General features: G+C 44.4%; 1 protein-coding gene across 2 annotated transcripts in view; it reads left to right on the forward strand.

Moving 5' to 3' along the window:
• The first annotated feature begins 494 nt into the window (after positions 1-494).
• LOC129857680 (protein FAM53B-like) overlaps positions 495-20680 on the forward strand; it is a 45866-nt gene continuing 25680 nt past the window's right edge. Inside the window, exons 1-2 of one of the 2 annotated variants that reach the window (XM_055926174.1) lie at positions 495-637; positions 2442-2580. The gene's annotated coding sequence lies outside the window, so the exon portion shown is untranslated. The remainder of the gene's footprint in view (positions 638-2441; positions 2581-20680) is intronic. The other variant, XM_055926165.1, reaches the window with a different exon arrangement.

Raw genomic sequence — 20680 nt, forward strand, 5'->3', positions numbered from 1 at the left:
TCTTGGTAGTTAGGTTCCCAATCTTCCAACCTCATAACTACTGTATATGCGCTAGCTAAATCAACATCATAAAATTGCTAGGTGGCTAGTAGTATTATAGAGAAACAACAACTTCATTATGTTGTTTTTTTACATGACAAATCTGAGGGGGCAAGTGCCCCTTTGCCACCTATGGGCATGAAGCCAAGTGAACTAGTTACTGTTACAGTGTTACTACGGAGTTGTAAATTCAGAATAGTTTGTGGGGGAAAAGGACACACGAGTAGACGATACCAATACGGAGGGGGAGAGTAAAATTATGTCGTTTCTATTGAACTAGAAGTAAAACAATGTGTAATGAATGGCAAAAAACATAACATATCGAATATATTAAATATTCTCAATATAAGCATGGTTAAGTTAAATTGGAACCAATAATTGCTTGCCCCCCCCTCCCCGCGTGAGAAATGGTTTCGCTGAACGAGGATTTTGTTACAGCCTTCTAGCTAGCGAGTACCGAGTTTCATGCAGTTGCTCAGTCCCACACTGGCGACGTCGCTGTGGCGGCAGCAGTGCGAATGAGGACCCACATACTTTGCAGGTCCTTTGTTACGGAAATCGAAGATGACTTAACCTCGACAGACTCTCAGCTGGCCAGGTAGTAAGGCATCCATCCCGGTATCATCTTTACTTATGACATTGTATGTTCATCCTCTTTTGGGTGTCTTTGTTGCCCAAAATAGTTTATTGATTGCTGAAGTTTGCTTGATATGTTTTCCGTTGCTAACTAACATGCAATAAGTTCAAAGAAGCATACAATATTGTTCTTAGGCTAACCTATGGCTAGAGAAAGTCAAATATTGTCAAATAACTTGGAAGTGTTGCTTGCTTGTTATCCATGCTTTCATAATAGCAAGTGTTTGGGAAATTATGATTATCTTGTTTTATTTATATTAAAATAGGCAACTGCACAATGTCATTGAGGAACAAGGCAAATACCGTGTTGCGATTCTGTGCAAATCAATTTGCTTGCTTTCTAGCTGCCTGATGCGCATGACTCCACTGTAGTAAAACAGCGCGTAGTCGTATAGGAAAATAGAGAGGAGTTGATTGATAGATAATTTGCTTTGTGCGCAGTGCTTGGGCCACTGGGACAAAAGCCTTACTGTATTCAAGGCTCCAGCTCTGTAACGCGGTTCGGTTGTCTGTACTTGACTCAACTCAACCCCCTCTCGCCCCTTCCAACCCGCACTCACTCTTGTGAAGTACTACTTTTTTCTCTCCCCCTCCTCTCACCTAGCCTAGGCACCCTCACTAGGCTACCTCTCACCATGCTTGCATACCCTCAAATATCCAGAGGGGGAATTGTAGAGCTGGATATGCTATTATTATGGTTGTGCAGGCACATAGGGGTTTGGGCAATTCCACAGTAACAGAGTGATGCTGAGACTCACTTTTTCACTTTAAAATGTATGCGAATGTAACAGATAAACTTTACGTCGTCCCCTCGCCCCAACACAGGCACGAACCATGGACCCTCTGCACACATCAATAACGGTCACCAACGAAGCAGCGTTACCCATCGCTCCACAAAGGCCGCGGCCCTTGCAGAGCAAGGGGAAACCCTACTTAAGTCTCAGAGCAAGTGAAGTAACTGATTGAAATGCTACTAGCGCGTACCCGCTAACTAGCTAGCCATTTCACATCCGTTACACGAAGTAAAAACCATTGATTGTTAAGTTTAACAAACAATACACCTACACTGAGTGTACAAAACATGATGAATGTTCCCGAGTGGTGCAGCGGTCTAAGGCACTGCATCTCAGTGCAAGAGGCGTCACTACAGTCCCGAGTTTGAATCAACGCTGTATCACATCACCTGGCCAAGCGTCATCCGAGTTTGGCCAGGGGTAGGTCGTCATTGTAAATAAGAAGTTGTTCTTAACTGATTTGCTTAGTTAAATAAAGGTTACTTTTTAAAAAATGAATACCTGCTCTTTCCATGACATAGAGGTCCATGGGGCGACGCACAATTGGCATAGCGTCGCCCGGGTTAGGGAGGGTTTGGCCGGTAGGGATATCCTTGTCTCAGTATGTAAAATGTAATAAAATGTAGGCACTCTACTGTAAGTCGCTCTGGATAAGAGCGTCTGCTAAATGACGTAAATGTAAATGTAATAGACTGACCAGGTGAATCCAAGTGAAAGCTATTATCCCTTATTGATGTAAATTGTTAAATCCACTTCAAACAGTGTAGCTGAAGGGGCGGAGACAAGTTAATGAAGGATTTTTAAGCCTTGAGAAAATTGAGACATGGATTGTGTACAGTATGTTTGCCATTCAGAGGGTGAATGGGCAAGACAAAATATTTAAGTGCCTTTGAACAGGGTATGGTAGTAGGTGCCAGGCGCACCGGTTTGTGACAAGAACTGCAACGCTGCTGTTTGTTTCATACTCAACAGTTTCCTGTGTGTATCAAGAATGGTCCAACACCCAAAGGACATTCATCCAACTTGACACAACTGCTGTGAGGATTGGAGTCAACATGGGCCAGCATCCCTGTGGAACGCTTTCGACACCTTGTAGAGTCCATCCTCCGAGGTATTGAGGCTTTTCTTAGCGCAAAAGACGTGTGTGAGGGGTGTAACTCAATAATAGGAAGGTGTTCTTAATGTTTTGTACACTCAGTGTATATGCAGGAGTCCACTTTTAAAAATTGCCACTAAAAATTTTACAAAAACACATTTACTTGAAGAACAGTGCAGATGCAAAGTTTGGTAACAGAATGACAGTAATATCTTCCTCATTTTTTTATGTGACCACATTTTCCAAAAACTGTGAAATATCTACTTTGAATTGAGATTCAAAGATGTCTGAGAAAGAATGGGGTATCAGCTATGATATGACAACTTGAGTTTGACACAAAACTATTTTGGTTATTTAACTACAGTAAGTGAAGTGGATCAACAGAATGACCGTAACAGAATAACATCATGGGTCCTTGATCTGTAATGTACAGAAATGCATAATTATCAATGTCATTCTTTTCATGGTGATGTATCCTGAATAAGTACACAAAGCTAGAAAAATGTAATATCCTCCTATGTGTAACGGATGTGAAATGGCTAGTTAGTTAGCGGTGCTGCGCGCTAATAGCGTTTCAATCGGTGACGTCACTCGCTTTGAGACCCTGAAGTAGTGGTTCCCCTTGCTCTGCAAGGGCCGCGGCCTTTGTGGAGCGATGGGTAACGACGCTTCGTGGGTGTCAGTTGTTGATGTGTGCAGTTGATGTGTGCAGAGGGTCCCTGGTTCGCCCCCGTGTCGACGAGGGTACGGTCTAAAGTTAAACTGTTACATATGCATGTTTGGGTATTGTGCTACATACTGGCTATAATTCTAATGAGCCACTTACAAGTTTGGACATCACAGCCAATCCAGCAAATGTGGAGGAGGAGTTAAGATGGAGTGTCGCGGTCGCCTTGTTAACGTCCAAAAGCGGAAGTCGCATAACAGGCTCTCTTTCCATTTCCCCTTTAAAACAGATGTTTGTGACCCCGGGTGGTACAGTAGAGCACAGTACAGTAAAGAAAAGAAAGTAGAGTATAGAGTATTGAAACTGAATGAGCACACCATTCAGATCAACTTTGTCCAAGTTGCATTTAAAGCGAGAAGAGATAAAGTAGAGTACAGTCCATTAGAGTATATTATATCACTTGTGTGTGCTCTACTGTACTGAACTCTACTGTAATTAATTATACTCTAATATGCTCTACTGTACTGTGCTCTACTGCAACTTTGGTTTGTGACTTATATGACTTCCCATTGTGGCCAATTCAATTGCAGTTATTCTGTTACAGATTTTATGGTCACTCTTTTACCGATTTGGTAACAGAGTGACGCGTTGTAATCACTTAATAATTCATAAACAAAATTGTTGTCAGTAAAAGCACAATGACTAAATGGTAGGTCTACCTTTAATTATTACTTCTGTGAACCATCAAAATCCTCCACTCTTCATGAGTGAGATAAAATATGTTTTTTTTAGTAACACAATGACAAGACACTAGGCAGTATTTCTTTAACCTACAGAAGGCAAATCGTTTTTGCTAAACTATGTTGATTTTAGTTGGCATTGGTCTTCACTTCATCATTGTTGTTTTTTTTATGTATCTCTAATACCTTTTAAAACTTTTAGACTTCTAGTAGATGTTAAGACCCCCTTTCCATCTGTGTGACCAGAAATCAAAGCCTTTGCTTATTCCTAATTCATAGGATGGAAAATGGTTGAAAAATTTATATATTCCTTCATTTCCCAGAAATGTAGACTTTTAGCTTCCATTTCACACCTAATTTCCCCTTTCATGTCATGTTTTGTGCCTATAACCCTTGTCTGTTTTCAGGAACTGCAAGACGAGGGTAATGTGGCTTTATTATAACATTTTATTGACACACTCCGCACCGCGATCTGAAAAGAGATTGATAGTCGTTTGTGGTGTTCCATGAGTTATCACACACACACACACACACACTGGGCAAGACACCACACTCAACAGTATATTTCAGTTCTCTCGTTCGTGGTTTAGCAGAGGATGGGTGCAGCGGGTATATCTTGATATGAATCACTTTGTTCTTTGTTTTTGTTGCTGAATGGAATGCAACCCCTAGACTTTTCAGAAAGCGCTTCAAATGCAACTTGAACAAAGTTGTTCTGAATGGTGTGGTCATTCAATTCCATGTGTTCAGACAATCAAACTTCTCCTCTACTCTCTAAACAAAACAATCAAAGTGTTGCTGTATTGTTAGATTGCATTGTTTTTGGAGTCTTATTTTGGATCATGGTTGGAGTGTGTAATGTAATTGGGGGGGGGGGGGGGGGGGGGGGGCTACAGAATGTTTGGGTACACTGAATTAAAGTACAACTGACAATGGTACACTTTGACTATGGGTTTGTCAGGGTCATTTCCTTTGGGACTAGGGAAGTTATTGTTAAGAGTATTTGTTTTTTCCCCTCTGGTTATGTTGAGGGAGAGATGGTTGATATTTGCAGACATCAGGCCCTAAATACCAGGCAGGACTGGTTTAGTATCAGGATGGCCTGAAATTCCATAGAATGCTTACAGTATAACTGTGTATCTGTTCTCACCTTACTAGGACAGCCTGAAATAATGTATGCCTATGTGTTTGTATATGTCTTGGTTCTCTCTAGGTTTACTACGGTGGTTATTGGCAAAAATACTGGTTTTAGTGAATGCCCCATGTACATAGTTGGCCTTTCCCCTTCTTACTTGCAGCCAGGAGGGAATTTACTCGTTCACTTGAAAACTAATCTCAGTTCAACTGGCAAACTAGGTGCAAAGTCAGGCTTAGATTGACTCAGATGCCCAGCTCTAGTATCTAAATGCAAAGGGGATGTTGATATGGTTATGCCACCAGCCCTGTGTGTGTCTGAGACAGTCTAGGGGCTGTTTGTTCAGGACAACAGTTTATTGTGTGTTGGTTCATACTTCTTAGCTATGGTGGTAAACACAGTTATGATAACTAAGCTTTGACTTGCTTGTGATTGCCAAAGAAAGCTGTGATACTCAGCATTGTTTAGTTTCACAATGATTGAAGATCATAGCTTCTTTGCTGGACATTTTTAATGTTTCTGCTTTTCTAATAACACATTTCTGTGTTCTATTCATGTGCTTTTATAGTAACTGTTTTCTATGCTAATGCAAGTGACTGACTGATCGAATCCTCACTATCAGTAGCTGCAATTTGGCAGTACTCCCAGACCTTTGTTTTGAGAACGAAAGATATCTCAGTTTCAAGGTCTCAGCTTAGAGAGAAGAAGCCTCGTGAGGTATTGGTCTGTCACATGTTATGAACCAGTATTGGTCGATCACATGAATTAAACAAAACGGTAATGATGAATTCATTATGCTAAATCATGCAAATATATCTTCTCTGTGTATAGCCGTACATAAGACAACTGCTGTACCTGTGTAGGAATTGCCACAACACTTCCTCAAACCTTTCCAGACAATCTGTTATCAAACAACTGTGCTTTGTCTAATTTAGTTTTATGCACTTTCAGGGTAAAGTACAACTTGGTTTGTTTACAATCTTGCAGAGTAGGCCTCATTTATGGACTCTCTTTCTATGTTTCTGCCATGAAGCATGCACATGTGCAGATAAGTCAACCTGTGCCCTGTGCATGCCCCTTTGACCTTTTGGGTGGTGGTATATATACACAGTGTATATATAATAACATTTTGTCGTTACTGTTCTGAACCTATTGCCCACAAGTCGTCGTGACATTTCCAAGACGTCGCCAAGTTCGCCACCCCATCCGTTGGTTGCGCCTGTTGGTCTGCCATGTACAGAGCTCAAACCTTTTTCCCAGTCTGCCCTGTAGGCTACCGAGATTGCGCACGCCCGGTATCCAAACATGCAAGGCTTGCGATGTGGTCACTGGTTAACTGTGTGTAGCTAGCTATCTAATTTAAATAGCAACAGTACTCCCACAGCAGCATAACATTTTAATAACACTTGATAACATATTATTTACATCATTAATATTCAGTCTGGTTGGCTGATAGGCGTGGCAGAAAGACAGAGAGGAGAGGCTGCATCAACAACCCTAGCGCCGACCCAACTCCACCCGGCAACAGCAACCCAACTCAGTCAACAACAGCAACACAGGTAGTCTAGACTCTAGCTAATCATTATAACTTAAAATATCCACTCAAGCCACTAGCCAGCCAGCCATATAGAATAATATGAATATTCCTAGTGGTTAGAGTGTTGGGCCAGTAACCAAAGGGTTGCTGGATCGAATCCCCAAACTGACAAGGTAAAAATCTGTCGTTCTGCCCCTGAACAAGGCGGTTAACCCACTGTTCCCCAGTAGGCCATCATTGTATATAAGAATGTGTTCTTAACTTGCCTGGCTAAATAAAGGTTAAACAAATAAAAATATATATTATTAAGTTATTATTTAAGAGCCTTGAAGATAAATCACAATCAAACAAATCTATCATCAATGATCAGTTGATAGCCCACCCTCTTTTCCCAATGTCAATCATGTCTTTAGGTGGCACCGTAACTAGCATACTTACAATTTGTCATTAGTCAATATGAATTTCGAGATATGTATTTAAAAAATTTTGCTTGAGCACCTGCCCCCTGAAAGGTCTGCATGGCCCTGCAAAGTAGATTTGCATGAGAAGCATGATCTCCCAAACTATCCACTGCCGTGTTAAAAATGGGTGTCCTTGATTAAATTTCTTCCTTTTAGCACAGTAAAACCTGAAAGGCCTATGCTGGAATCTGCATGTGAAACACAGTCAAGTTGAACAGGGTTGTCTCAGATAGCTAGACAGGCGGTAGGCAGACAAGAGGGACTTGTTTTGGACATGGGATAGCTGTAGTAATTTATGGAGGTAATTAAACCAAGTAGGTTTTTAAAGGGGATCACTCTATGCTCCTGTGTGTGCTTAAGACGCACCCATTTGCAAGACTTTTGTGTGTGAGGCCCTCCATTCTCTGAGTGGGCAGCTGCGTGCCTGTGAGCAAGGCACTGTTCCATTCTCTCCCTCTCTCTGTAACCCTCTCACTCTCACTTTATCTCTCTCCCCCTCTTTCTTTCTGTGGTTCCTTGGCCCAAGGCATTATGCAAAGCCTCCAGAAAAAAGGATTGTTAGCCATGCCTGCCTGTGCCTCTGTGTTGTACACATTTAATTTTAACGACAACCTTTTAACTCTATCTGTGTGACCTTCAGTCATAACGGCTCTGCTTCGCCCACAACGTCAAAGTCTGTGAGCTGAGTTCAAACAAATAGTAATGTTCACCAGTTCCCCTCACGTTTCTGTGTGTATATAAACTCACGTCCTCTCACTGTCATTTGCGTTTATTTTCAGCAAACTTAGCATGTGTTAATATTTGTATGAACATAACAAGATTCAACAACTGAAACATAAACTGAACAAGTTCCACAGACATGTGACTAACAGAAATTGAATAATGTCTCCCTGAACAAAGGGGGGGTCAAAATCAAAAGTAACAGTCAGTAGCTGGTGTGGCCACCAGCTGCATTAAGTACTGCAGTGCATCTCCTCCTCATGGACTGCACCAGATTTGCCAGTTCTTGCTGTGAGATGTTACCCCACTCTTCCATCAAGGCACCTGCAAGTTCCCAGACATTTCTGGGGGGAATAGCCCTAGCCCTCACCCTCCGATCCAACAGGTCCCAGACGTGCTAAATGGGATTGAGATCCGGGCTCTTTTCTGGCAATGGCAGAACACTGACATTCCTGTCTTGCAGGAGATCACACACAGAATGAGCAGTATGGCTGGTGGCAATGTCATGCTGGAGGGTCATGTCAGGATGAGCCTGCAGGAAGGGTACCACATGAGGGAGGAAGATGTCTTCCCTGTAACACACAGCGTAGAGATTGCCTGCACTCCAGAGTACAGGCCTTGGTGTAAAGCTCATTGCTTTGACGATAAACGCGAATCCGACCATCACCCCTGGTGAGACAAAACCGTGACTCGTCAGTGAAGAGCACTTTTTGCCAGTCCTGTCTGGTCCAGCGACGGTGGGTTTGTGCCCATAGGCGACTTTGTTGCCGTTGATGTCTATTGAGGACCTGCCTTGCAACAGACCTACAAGCCCTCAGGCCAGCCTCTCTCAGCCTATTGTGGACAGTCTGAGCACTGATGGAGGGATTGTGCGTTCCTGGTGTAACTCAGGCAGTTGTTGTTGACATCCTGTACCTGTCCCGCAGGTGTGATGTTCGGATGTACCGATCCTGTGCAGGTGTTGTTACACGTGGTCTGCCCCTGCGAGGACGATCAGCTGTCCGTCCTGTCTCCCTGTAGCACTGTCTTAGGCGTTTCACAGTACGGACATAGCCATTTATTGCCCTGGCCACATCTGCAGTCCTCATGCCTCCTTGCAGCATGCCTAAGGCACATTCAAGCAGATGAGCAGGGACCCTGGGCATCTTTCTTTTGGTGTTTTTCAGAGTCAGTAGAAAGGCCTCTTTAGTGTCCTAAGTTTTCATAACTGTGACCTTAATTGCCTACTGTCTGTAAGCTGTTAGTGTCTTAACGACCGTTCCACAGGTGCATGTTCATTAATTGTTTATGGTTCATTGAACAAGCATGGGAAACAGTGTTTGAACCCTTTACACTGAAGATCTGTGAAGTTATTTGGATTTTTAAGAAGTTCTTGAAAAGGGGACGTTTCTTTTTTTGCTGAGTTTATGTCATTTATATGATGCATTTGTAAATGTTGCATCTCGAATACCCACAGAGTCTGAGACCGGCTGGTGAGAAAAAAGGAGCCATTCCGGCATACACCAGAGCAACCCTCCCCAACTCCCTGTCAATGACAAGATGTGGTTTCAGTTGAACAGCATTTTCGTAAGGGAAGCGTCTTTTTAAAGCCCTGAGGCACATCGCCACATCTTTCTGTTTATGTGTCTCATCACTAGTTTTAAATGGCTTCTTTGAATTTTCATCATTACCACTGATTGGTGAGAGGCTTGATGAGAAGCCTTATGTTGAGATGGACAAAGAAAGGAGACTACTGAAGACTGTTGGGTTCAATAAGTCAGGGTTCAATGTAGTTATATTTCCTTGTGGACCGAACCTGAGAGAGATGAATGACAGTGTTTCTGTCTAGACTTTCAATGAATGCACGTCCCCAAAAAGTGTGTATGTTGCCATCCCATACTTTGACTTTGGCTGAAAGAGAACTCCTGTCTGCATGGTGTAAAGTTTCCAGTGTTGTTCTTGCACTGCATTCTTTAGGGACGGACTGGGACAAGAATTCCACCCTGGCCCTGGCATTTTGTACACACCGGCCCACATCACTGTGCATGCCACCAACTCGATAATCCCCCCCCACCCCCCAAAATATTTTTTTTTAGGGTTGGGCGGTATCCAGATTTTCATATCGTCATACCGTCCTTCTGTCATTCCGTGATTTATGGTATTACTGGCTTAGTACACAAAGGGATGCCAAAGAATGCAAAACTATTTGCACAAGTAATACTGAATTTCCTAGGAGGCTGCTAGCTAAATATGCTAATGAGCGCAAACCAAAATAAACTAATTGTAAAGACAGGAAATCCAACTCATAAAGTTATACATATATACAGTACCAGTCAAAAGTTTGGACACGCCTACTCATTCCAGGGTTTTTCTTTCTTTTTACTATTTTCTACATTGTAAAATAATAGTGACGACATCAAAACTATGAAATAACACACATGGAATTATGTAGTAACCAAAAAAGTGTTAAACAAATCAAAACATATTTTAGATTCTTCAAAGTAGCCACCCTTTGCCTTGATGACAGCTTTGGACACTCTTGGAATTCTCTCAACCAGCTTCACCTGGAATGCTTTTCCAACAGTCTTGAAGGAAAAGCACTTGTTGGTTGCTTTTTCTTCACTATGTGGTCTGTAACGGTCCTGACCTGTTTTATGTTGTTTTTTATGTGTTTATGGTCAGGGCATGTGTTTTGGGTGGGCAGTCTATGTTATCTGTTTCTATGTTGGTTTTGGGTTGCCTGGTATGGCTCTTGATTAGAGGCAGGTGGTTTGCGTTATCCTCTAATTAAGAGTCATATTCAGGTAGGGCGTTCTCACTGTTTGTTTGTGGGTGATTGTCTCCTGTGTCCGTGTAATGTATGTACCATACGGGACTGTTTGGCTGTTCGTTTCGTTTCGATGTCGTCTGTTTCCTGTCCGTGAGTTTATGTTTAGTTATGTAAGTTTATGTTCAGGTTACGTCAACGTCGTTTTCTTGTTTTGTAAGTTTGAAAGTGTTTTGTGTTTCGTGCTGCCATCGTCGTATTTAAAATAAAAGATGGCTTATTTCCCTCAAGCTGCATTTTGGTCTGATGATCCTTCTCTCCTCTCCTCGTCCGAGGATGAGGAGAAAGACAGCCGATACAGAATCACCCACCACGCTAAGACCAAGCGGCAAGGGAGAACTCAACGGAGTAAGGGACAGGAGAAGAAGGAGCAATGGACATGGGACGATTTATTGGACGGAAAAGGTGTCTACACATGGGAGGAGATCCTGGCTGGTAGGGATCGCCTCCCATGGGAACAGCTGGAGGCACTGAGGAGAGCAGAGGCTACCGGAGAGAGGAACCGGAGCTATGAGGGAACGCGTCTGGCACGGAAGCCCAAAAAGCCCGTAAGTAATTCCCAAAAATTTCTTGGGGGGGGGCTAAGAGGTAGTGGGCCAAGGGCAGGTAGGAGACCTGCGCCCACTTCCCAGGCTTACCGTGGAGAGCGGGAGTACGGGCAGGCGCCGTGTTACGCAGTAGAGCGCACGGTGTCTCCTGTACGAGTGCATAGCCCAGTGCGGGTTATTCCACCTCCCCGCACTGGCAGGGCTAGATTGGGTATTGAGCCAGGTGTCATGAGGCCGGCTCAACGCGTCTGGTCTCCAGTGCGTCTCCTCGGGCCGGCATACATGGCACCTGCCTTACGCATGGTTTCCCCGGTTCGCCTACATAGGCCGGTGCGGGTTATTCCACCTCCCCGCACTGGTCGGGCAACCGGGAGCATTCAACCAGGTAAGGTTGGGCAGGCTCAATGCTCAAGAGAGCCAGTACGCCTCCACGGTCCGGTATTTCCGGCGCCACCTCCCCGCCCCAGCCTAGTACCTACAGTGTCTACACTACGCACTAGGCTACCAGTGCGTATCCTGAGCCCTGTTCCTCCTCCACGCACTCTCCCTGTAGTGCGTGTATCTAGCCCGGTGCCTCCAGTTCCGGCACCACGCACTAAGCCACCTGTGCGTCTCCAGAGCCCTGTACACACTGTATCTTCTCCCCCTACTAATCCTGATGTGCTTGTCCTCAGCCCGGTGTCACCAGTGCCGGTGCCTCGCATCAGTTACAGAGTGGGCTTTGAGAGTACAGTGTGCCCTGTCCCTGCTCCCCGCACTAGTAGGAAGGTGCTTATCCTTAGCCCGGTGCCTCCAGTTCCGGCACCACGCACCAGGTCTACAGTGCGCCGTATCCGGCCAGAGCCATCCGTCTCCCCAGCGCCATCTGAGCCATCCGTCTCCCCAGCGCCATCTGAGCCATCCGTCTCCCCAGCGCCATCTGAGCCATCCGTCTCCCCAGCGCCGTCTGAGTCATCCGTCTGCCAGGAGCCTGCAAAGCCGCCCGTCTGCCATGAGCCTGCAAAGCCGCCCGTCTGCCATGAGCCTACAGAGCCATCCGCCAGACAGGAGCCGCTAGAGCCGTCAGCCAGACAGGATCTGCCAGAGCCGCCCGCCAGACAGGATCTGCCAGAGCCGCCCGCCAGACAGGATCTGCCAGAGCCGCCCGCCAGACAGGATCTGCCAGAGCCGCCAACCAGACAGGATCTGCCAGAGCCGTCAGAAAGCCATGAGCAGCCAGAGCCGTCAGAGAGCCATGAGCAGCCAGAGCCGTCAGAGAGCCATGAGCAGCCAGAGCCGTCAGAGAGCCATGAGCGTCGAGAGCCGTCAGCCTGCCATGAGCGTCGAGAGCCGTCAGCCTGCCATGAGCGTCGAGAGCCGTCAGCCTGCCATGAGCGTCGAGAGCCGTCAGCCTGCCATGAGCGTCGAGAGCCGTCAGCCTGCCATGAGCGTCGAGAGCCGTCAGCCTGCCATGAGCGTCGAGAGCCGTCAGCCTGCATAGACCTGCCAGAGTCCCTCAGCCAGGATCTGCCAGAGTATATCAGCCGGGACCTGCCCCTTGTCCCGGTGTTGCCCCTTGTCCCGGTGTTGCCCCTTGTCCCGGTGCTGCCACTTGTCCCGGTGCTGCCCCTTATCCCGGTGCTGGTCTTTATCCTGGTGCTGCCCCTTGTCCCGGTGCTGCCCCTTGTCCCGGTGCTGCCCCTTGTCCCGGTGCTGCCCCTTGTCCCGGTGCTGCCCCTTGTCCCGGTGCTGCCCCTTCTACTGGTGCTGGCCGTTTATTTAGGGGATGTGAGTTTTAGGGTGGTCATTGGGAGGGGAAGACAGAAGCGGGGAGTGACTATGGTGGTGTGGGGACAGCGTCCTGAGCCGGAGCCACCACCGTGGTCAACTGCCCACCCAGACCCTCCCCTGGACTTTGTGCTGGTGCGCCCGGCGTTCGCACCTTGAGGGGGGGGTTCTGTAACGGTCCTGACCTTTTTTATGTTGTTTTTTATGTGTTTATGGTCAGGGCATGTGTTTTGGGTGGGAAGTCTATGTTATCTGTTTCTATGTTGGTTTTGGGTTGCCTGGTATGGCTCTTGATTAGAGGCAGGTGGTTTGCGTTATCCTCTAAATAAGAGTCATATTTAGGTAGGGCGTTCTCACTGTTTGTTTGTGGGTGATTGTCTCCTGTGTCCGTGTAATGTATGTACCATACGGGACTGTTTGGCTGTTCGTTTCGTTTCGTTTCGATGTCGTCTGTTTCCTGTCCGTGAGTTTATGTTTAGTTATGTAAGTTTATGTTCAGGTTACGTCAACGTCGTTTTCTTGTTTTGTAAGTTTGAAAGTGTTTTGTGTTTCGTGCTGCCATCGTCGTATTTAAAATAAAAGATGGCTTATTTCCCTCAAGCTGCATTTTGGTCTGATGATCCTTCTCTCCTCTCCTCGTCCGAGGATGAGGAGAAAGACAGCCGATACATGGTCCAAATCATCCCATACCATCTCAATTGGGTTGAGGTCAGTTGATTGCCTTGGTAACCATGCTGGTTAAGTGTGCCTTGAATTCTAAATAAATCACAGACAGTGTCACCAGCAAGCACCATCACACCTCCTCCTCCATGCTTCACGGTGGGAACCACACATGCAGAGATCACCCGTTCACCTACTCTGCATCTCACAAAGACACGGCGGATGGAACCAAAAATGTCTAATCAGACCAAAGGATAGATTTCCACCAGTCTAACGTCCATTGCTCATGTTTCTTGGCCCAAGCAAGTCTCTGCTTATTATTGGTGTCCTTTCATTATTGGATTCTTTGCCGAAATTCGACCATGAAGGCCTGATTCACTCAGTCTCCTCTGAACAGTTGGTGTTGAGATGTGTCTGTTACTTGAACTCTGTGAAGCATTTATTTGGCCTGCAATTTCTGAGGCTGCTAACTCTAATGAACTTATCCTCAAAAGCAGAGGTAACTCTGAGTCTTCCTAGCCTGTGGCGGTCCTCATGAGAGCCAGTTTCATCATAGCGCTTGATGGTTTTTGCGACTGCAATTGAAGAAACTTTCAAAGTTCTTGAAATGTTCTGTATTGACTGACCTTCATGTGTTAAAGTAATGATGGACTGTCATTTTTCTTTTCTTATTTGAGCTGTTCTTGCCATGATATGGACTTGGTCTTTTACCAAATAGGGCTATCTTTTGTATACCACCCCAACCTAGTCACAACACAACTGATTGGCTCAAACGCATTGAGGGAAAGAAATTCCACAAATTAACTTTTAACAAGGCACAACTGTTCATTTTCATGCATTCCAGGTGACAACCTCATGAAGCTGGTTGAGTTATGCCAAGAGTGTGCAAAGCTGTAATCAAGGCAAAGGATGGCTACTTTGATGAATCTCAAATATAAAATATATTTTGATTTTGTCACGTTCCTGACCTGTTTTCCTTTGTCTTGTATTTACCACCCATACCACCCTGCATACCACTGCTGGCTTGCTTCTGAAGCTAAGCAGGGTTGGTCCTGGTCAGTCCCTGGATGGGAGACCAGATGCTGCTGGAAGTGGTGTTGGAGGGCCAGTAGGAGGCACTCTTTCCTCTGGTCTAAAAAATATCCCAATGCCCCAGGGCAGTGATTGGGGACACTGTCCTGTATAGGGTGCCGTCTTTCGGATGGGACGTTAAACGGGTGTCCTGACTCTCTGAGGTCATTAAAGATCCCATGGCACTTATCGTAAGAGTAGGGGTGTTAACCCCGGTGTCCTGGCCAAATTCCCAATCTGGCCCTCAAACCATCATGGTCACCTAATAATCCCCAGTTTACAATTGGCGCATTCATCCCCCTCCTCTCCCCTGTAACTATTCCCCAGGTCGTTGCTGCAAATGAGAACGTGTTCTCAGTCAACTTACCTGGTAAAATAAATAAATAAATAAAAAAAATTATTTTATTTTAGTATGGTCAGGGCGTGAGTTGGGTGGGTTGTCTATGTGTTGTTTTCTATGTTGGGGTTTTGTGCGTTCGGCCTGGTATGATTCTCAATCAGAGGCAGCTGTATATCGTTGTCCCTGATTGAGAATCATACTAAGGCAGCCTGGGTTTCACGTGTGTTTTGTGGGTGTTTGTATCTCGTGTCAGTGTTCGTGCCACACAGGACTGTTTTCGGTTTTGTCACGTTTGTTGTTTTTTGGTATTTGTAAGTGTTCAGTTTCGTTTCGATTTAATAAATTATCATGAGCACTACCCACTCTGCGCGTTGGTCCGATCCATGCTCCTCCTCGTCTGAGGAGGAGAACGACTATGACGACCGTGACAGATTTGTTTAACACTTTTTTTGGTTACTGCATGATTCCATATACACTGCTCAAAAAAATAAAGGGAACACTTAAACAACACAATGTAACTCCAAGTCAATCACACTTCTGTGAAATCAAACTGTCCACTTAGGAAGCAACACTGATTGACAATAAATTGCACATGCTGTTGTGCAAATGGAATAGACAAAAGGTGGAAATTATAGGCAATTAGCAAGACACCCCCAAACAATGAGTGATTCTGCAGGTGGTGACCACAGACCACTTCTCAGTTCCAATGCTTCCTGGCTGATGTTTTGGTCACTTTTGAATGCTGGTGGTGCTCTCACTCTAGTGGTAGCATGAGACGGAGTCTACAACCCACACAAGTGGCTCAGGTAGTGCAGTTCATCCAGGATGGCACATCAATGCGAGCTGTGGCAAAAAGGTTTGCTGTGTCTGTCAGCGTAGTGTCCAGAGCATGGAGGCGCTACCAGGAGACAGGCCAGTACATCAGGAGACGTGGAGGAGGCCGTAGGAGGGCAACAACCCAGCAGCAGGACCGCTACCTCCGCCTTTGTGCAAGGAGGTGCACTGCCAGAGCCCTGCAAAATGACCTCCAGCAGGCCACAAATGTGCATGTGTCACGGGCAGCCACCTCTAAATCATACACCCTGAATTCCCTATCGACATCTGAAGTAACCTCATGTTTTGCTTTCTTTTGTTATTCACTATCGTAAGACTTCTATTATGAATGACGAAAGACTCATTCTTCTGTTTATTTTCCACCTTCTCCTTTCCTCCTTCTTAACAACACTGCATATTTCCTGTCTGAGTCATTTGAGGTTTGGTTAGACTTTCTGTTGATTCTGTCTAAAATGTAATCCCTCAATTATATACCCCTAAAAAAGAAATAGAAAGTTTCCGAATGATGTATGGTGCAAATGACATAATTCAACGTATTAGGAAGCAGAGCTTGTTTTCCATGCTAGTGCTGAAGCAGTGGCCTTCCTGCACTTCACAGTTTTTCACAGTATTTGCCATTGTATTTCACAGTTTCTCTGCCAATAAGTTTAGCCTCACATAATTGTGAAGATTACTGAGCTAAAGGAAATCATGTTTCTTCCATCTCAGTTGTGTTCATAATGGTAGCTAAATTAGGCAATCTCTTTGCACTACATCTTCATCTTTTACATTATGTGAACGATAATGTCTCTCATTTAAGCCACAGAAGTTCAAGGCCGACCGCTGTACCGCAGGTATTGTTTGTAGAAAAAAGGATTCCCCCTAAGGGGAAAATGGCAATCTTTGTGGTCAATCTTCGTGAAAATAAATAAACATTTTCAAGACAGTCATGGTACCAATAATTGATTCTATTACACCAGAGGAATGTCCTTTAACCGATTATTTTACAATTGCACACAGAAGACGTTATAAGGATAAGTAGCGAATGGCAGCCTGCGGTACCCCGGTCGGCCTCCAACTTCAGATACTCAATGAGAGGCGGCAGCACTAAGCTAGCCTGCAACGTCTTCTCCTGGTGTAGCTCAAACTGTGCATGTTATGTCTACATAAATCTCCCACATGAGAGGCCATCTTATCCGACTTCCTTGGCTTCAAATACGCTATTGAGTTTTCACATAGGAATGAATGCTATCACGTTACCGATGGATTTGTCCATTCATATATATAGTCATGGGCACAGACATTGACCCGTTTTTTTCCAACCCTGGATCCATCCACCCACCCACACTCACACACATACACATTAATACATACAAACACACACACACAGCTCTCAAGACAGTTGCCAAGAAAGTAACAGATGGATGTTTGGTTGAATGGGTAAGGCTCACCTTTCTCATGAATGAGTGGATGTCTTGACTCAATGGAATGCCCATAATTGCCCGTCACCCTCCACCCCCAACACTCCCCCATTCCCACACCATTCATCGACTATGCTCCCCCATACGAGACCTGCAGTGTTATCAAATCAAATCTTATTGGTCACATACACATGGTTAGCAGATGTTAACCTTTCAGGAGCCTCTACCCCGGGTCCGGGAGCACCCCCCCACACTGATTAGCATCGCTAGCATAGCGTCACAATTAAATAGTAGCATCTAAATATCATTAAATCAAAAGTCCAAGACACCTAATGAAAGATACAGATCCTGTGAATAAAGCCACCATTTCAGATTTTTAAAATGTTTTACAGGGAAGACACAATATGTAAATCTATTAGCTAAACACGTTAGCAAAAATCACAATTTTTCTTTGTCCACCATTTTCTCTCAACACCAGTAGCTATCACCAATTCGGCTAAACTAAGATATTGATAGCCACTAACCAAGAAAAAACCTCATCAGATGACAGTCTGATAACATATTTATGGTATAGGATAGGTTTTGTTAGAAAAATGTGCATATTTCAGGTATAAATCATAGTTTGCCATTGCAGCCAGCATCACAAATCTCACCAAAGCTCCTAGAATTACTACACAGAGCAACGTGTATTACCAATTTACTCATCATAAAACATTTCTTAAAAATACACAGCACATAGCAATGGAAAGACACAGATCTTGTGAATTCAGACAACATTTCAGATTTTCTAAGTGTTTTACGGCGAAAACACAATAAATCGTTATATTAGCATACCACATATGCAAACGTTACCCGAGCACTATTCAAGCCAAAGAGAGCGATATCGTTATCATCGCCAAAATATATTAATTTTTTCACTAACCTTCTCAGAATTCTTCAGATGACACTCCTGTAACATCATATTACAACATACATATAGAGTTTGTTCGAAAATGTGCATATTTAGCCACCAAAATCATGGTTAGACAATGACAAAAGTAGCTCAGCTGGTCAGAAAATGTCGTGCACCATATTAGACAGTGATCTAGTCTTATACATAAATACTCATAAACTTGACTAAAAAATACAGGGTGGACAGCGATTGATAGACAATTTAATTCTTAATACAATCGCGGAATTACATTTTTTAAATTATCCTTACTTTTCAATACAGGTTGCGCCAAGCGAAGCTATAGCAAACAAAATGGCGTTATAAGCGTTTAACATTTTTCGACAGAAACACGATTTATCATCATAAATTGTTCTTACTATGAGCTGTTCTCCCATCAGAATCTTGGGCAATGAATCCTTTCTTGGGTCTAATCTTCTTTTGATCGAAAGATGTCCACTTGTCCGTCGAAATGCCCACTAACGTACGACCGGGACCCCGAAACGTGCCCGGAGCTTCAAAGTCTATTGCAAAGCAATGCCTCAAAATCGCACTAAACGGAAATAAATTGCTATAAAACGGTTTAAATTAACTACCTTATGATGTTTCTAACACCTATAACGAGTAAAAAGATGACCGACGCTATATTACTGGCTAAACCAAGGCTTGGAAAAAGGCCAGTCAGATATCCTTCTTGCGTTGAGCGCACAGTCCAAAGGAACGCTACTTCCGGTATTTGGTGATTTATAGAGCCAATGATTGCGCAATCGACTCCATTCAAATTGTCACCACTTACTGACATCTAGAGGAAGGCGTGGGCAGTGTTTGTATCTCATAGGATTTACAGAGACTTTTAAAACTGATCTGGAACCAGAGGCCAAGATGTCTAAATCTCACACACTGGGAGGAAAAGTGCTGTAGAATGAGTTCTGTTTCACTCAGAGACATAATTCAAACGGCTATAGAAACTAGAGAGTGTTTTCTATCCAATAATAACAATAATATGCATATTGTACGAGCAAGAATTGAGTACTAGGCAGTTTAATCTGTAGAGAAAATTATGCTAATGCAAAACAGCACCCCCTATAGTTGCAAGAAGTTAATGCGAGTGTAGCAAAATGCTTCTGCTTCTAGTTCCGACAGTGCAGTAATATCTAACAAGTAATCTAACAATTCCCCAACAACTACCTAATACACACAAATCTAAAGGGGTGAATGAGAATATGTAAATTGAAATATATGTATGAGCGGTGGCCGTGCGGCAGAGGCAAGGTGCAATAGATGGTATAAAATACAGTATATACATATGATATAAGTAATGTAAAATATTATTATTATTTACATTATTTAAAGTGGCATTGTTTAAAGTGACTAGTGATCCATTTATTAAAGTGGCCAGCGATTGGGTCTTGTAGGCAGCAGCCTCTCTAAGTTAGTGATGGCTGTTTAGCAGTCTGATGGCCTTGAGATATAAGCTGTTTTTCAGTCTCTCGGTCCCAGCATTGATGCACCTGTACTGACCTCGCCTTCTGGATGGTAGCGGTGTGAACAGGCAGTGGCTTGGGTGGTTGTTGTCCTTGATGATCTTTTTGGCCTTCCTGTGACATCGAGTGCTGTAGATGTTCTGGAGGGCTGGTAGTTTGCCCCCAGTGATGCGTTGTGCAGACCACACTACCCTGTAACTAGTTTGGAGGGTACAGCTACCCAAGACATGCAATATGGGATTGGAAGTGACTGTCTGTATAACGTCACCTATTTACACACCATACTGTAGGAGTGGTCCCCTTCCTTAGCCTTTATAGATTCCTGTGAGGTGGATTAATCATGATGGTCTGCTCTGGAAGCTCTCATGTAACGTTTCCCTGGTGGATAAGGGCCTGATTTAATGTGCATAGAGCAGCCTGTCAGGGGTAATGGGAGAAACCATATACTGAGGGACGGGGGTGAGGGGGTGAGAGAGGAGGTAATTAGTAGGATACCTGATGTGTGGAGAGCCCTGGCTGGCATGCAATGGTTTTTCCAGAGGCCAAGGGGGGCCCCTGGCCTAATCCTTCTTAATAACGGTCTCCAACCCCTGGACCTACCCAGTTCAGTTTTGTGCTACAGATTAGTGATGATTTAGGAAGAAGTCCTAAATCAGCTTTGAAGAGCATATAATCATTACTGCTCATTAGGACTGACACAATTACCATATAACCGTGTAACAACGTTTTTTTTTTTTCACCTTTATTTAACTAGGTAGGCCAGTTGAGAACAAGTTCCTATTTACAACATGGATGATAAAATAACCGTAAATATGTTTTTTTTTGGGGTGGGGGTGGAACAAACAGCTGACTGAAATGACCGGGCATTCGTGTGGTTGAGTGATTAAGAAATCATAGGCCCCTGGGCCCAGGGGCTTCAGTCCCGGTAAGCCCCTGCATTAATCCGGCCCTGTATATCGCTAGCTTTAAAATGGCAACAAAGCAGCAGTATTGTAATCGACACACACTTAGACCTCC

The sequence above is a fragment of the Salvelinus fontinalis genome, chromosome 1 (assembly GCF_029448725.1).
Source record: "Salvelinus fontinalis isolate EN_2023a chromosome 1, ASM2944872v1, whole genome shotgun sequence".
NCBI classification, from domain to species: Eukaryota; Metazoa; Chordata; class Actinopteri; order Salmoniformes; family Salmonidae; genus Salvelinus; species Salvelinus fontinalis.